A 2,882-nucleotide genomic window follows, 5' to 3' on the forward strand; every position below is an offset into this window, starting at 1 on the left:
CAGAGAGCTGGGACCAAAGTAACAAAGCCTACCATCAGTAACACACTATGCCGCCAGGGACTCAAATCCTGCAGTGCCAGACGTGTCCCCCTGCTTAAGCCAGTACATGTCCAGGCCCGTCTGAAGTTTGCTAGAGTGCATTTGGATGATCCAGAAGAGGATCGGGAGAATGTCATATGGTCAGATGAAACCAAAATATAACTTTTTGGTAAAAACTCAACTCGTCGTGTTTGGAGGACAAAGAATGCTGAGTTGCATCCAAAGAACACCATACCTACTGTGAAGCATGGGGGTGGAAACATCATGCTTTGGGGCTGTTTTTCTGCAAAGGGACCAGGACGACTGATCTGTGTAAAGGAAAGAATGAATGGGGCCATGTATCGTGAGATTTTGAGTGAAAACCTCCTTCCATCAGCAAGGGCATTGAAGATGAAACGTGGCTGGGTCTTTCAGCATGACAATGATCCCAAACACACCACCCGGGCAACGAAGGAGTGGCTTCGTAAGAAGCATTTCAAGGTCCTGGAGTGGCCTAGCCAGTTTCCAGATCTCAACCCCATAGAAAATCTTTGGAGGGAGTTGAAAGTCTGTGTTGCCCAGCGACAGCCCCAAAACATCACTGCTCTAGAGGAGATCTGCATGGAGGAATGGGCCAAAATACCAGCAACAGTGTGTGAAAACCTTGTGAAGACTTACAGAAAACGTTTGACCTGTGTCATTGCCAACAAAGGGTATATAACAAAGTATTGAGAAACTTTTGTTATTGACCAAATACTTATTTTCCACCATAATTTGCAAATAAATTCATTAAAAATCCTACAATGTGATTTTCTGGAAAAGACAAATCTCATTTTGTCTGTCATAGTTGACGTGTACCTATGATGAAAATTACAGGCCTCTCTCATCTTTTTAAGTGGGAGAACTTGCACAATTGGTGGCTGACTAAATACTTTTTTCCCCCACTGTATAGTGTATCTCAAATTGTATCTCGATCCCTCTGATGTCAACAGACCAGTATCCCTTCTTTCTTTTCTCTCAAAAACTATTGAGCGTGCCGTCTTTAGCCAACTCTCTTGCTATCTCTCTCAGAATGACCTTCTTGATCCAAACCAGTCAGGTTTCAAGACTGGTCATTCAACTGAGACTGCTCTTCTCTGTGTCACGGAGGCTCTCCGCACTGCTAAAGCTAACTCTCTCTCCTCTGCTCTTGTCCTTCTAGACCTGTCTGCTGCCTTTGATACTGTGAACCATCAGATCCTCCTCTCCACCCTCTCCGAGCTGGGCATCTCCGGCGCGGCTCACTCTTGGATTGCGTCCTACCTGACCGGTCGCTCCTACCAAGTGGCGTGGCGAGAATCTGTCTCCGCACCACGTGCTCTCACCACTGGTGTCCCCCAGGGCTCAGTTCTAGGCCCTCTCCTATTCTCGCTATACACCAAGTCACTTGGCTCTGTCATATCCTCACATGGCCTCTCCTATCATTGCTACGCTGACGACACACAACTAATCTTCTCCTTTCCCCCTTCTGATAACCAGGTGGCGAATCGCATCTCTGCATGTCTGGCAGACATATCAGTATGGATGACGGATCACCACCTCAAGCTGAACCTTGGCAAGACGGAGCTGCTCTTCCTCCCGGGGAAGGACTGCCTGTTCCATGATCTCGCCATCACGGTTGACAACTCCGTTGTGTCCTCCTCCCAGAGTGCGAAGAGCCTTGGCGTGACCCTGGACAACACCCTGTCGTTCTCCGCTAACATCAAGGCGGTGACCCGATCCTGTAGGTTCATGCTCTACAACATTCGGAGAGTACGACCCTGCCTTACACAGGAAGCGGCACAGGTCCTAATCCAGGCACTTGTCATCTCCCGTCTGGATTACTGCAACTCGCTGTTGGCTGGGCTCCCTGCCTGTGCCATTAAACCCCTACAACTCATCCAGAATGCCGTAGCCCGTCTGGTGTTCAACCTTCCCAAGTTCTCTCACGTCACCCCGCTCCTCCGCACACTCCACTGGCTTCCAGTTGAAGCTCGCATCTGCTACAAGACCATGGTGCTTGCCTACGGAGCTGTGAGGGGAACGGCACCTCTGTACCTTCAGGCTCTGATCAGTCCCTACACCCAAACGAGGGCATTGCGTTCATCCACCTCTGGCCTGCTGGCTCCCCTACCTCTGCGGAAGCATAGTTCCCGCTCAGCCCAGTCAAAACTGTTCGCTGCTCTGGCACCCCAATGGTGGAACAAGCTCCCTCACGACGCCAGGACAGCGGAGTCACTCACCACCTTCCGGAGACATTTGAAACCCCACCTCTTTAAGGAATACCTGGGATAGGATAAAGTAATCATTCTACCCCCCCCTTACCCCAACCCCCCCCCCCCCCCCCCCCCCCCATTTTTTTAAAAATAAATTAAAAAATAAAATACAAAAATATATATAAAGATTTTTTTTTTTTTTTATAATAATTGTAAAGTGGTTATCCCACTGGCTATAAGGTGAATGCACCTATTTGTAAGTCGCTCTGGATAAGAGCGTCTGCTAAATGACGTAAATGTAAATGTAAATGTAGTGCAGGAAATGCAGAAATGTATGGAAATTCAGGAAATTATTTAAGTTTGAAGTTGAATTGAACAGTATAAAACAATCAATCAGAATGGTGAAATCACTTAGAATGTATGCGTTGCCACCGTAGGGTCACACACTACTCATAAAGCAAATTTGTAACATTTATTATTCAAAAACATAAAATAAAAACTTTGAAAAATACCTTGATATGATATTTTGGCCATTTCGCCCAGCCCTACCTACACCATTCTATCAAAAATGAAATAATTAATTGGGAGAATAAATCGTTTTCTCCCACTCCTAAGACCAATTCCAAAAGA

Source organism: Coregonus lavaretus, assembly GCF_964263955.1.
Source record: "Coregonus lavaretus genome assembly, chromosome: 34".
Classification (NCBI taxonomy): domain Eukaryota; kingdom Metazoa; phylum Chordata; class Actinopteri; order Salmoniformes; family Salmonidae; genus Coregonus; species Coregonus lavaretus.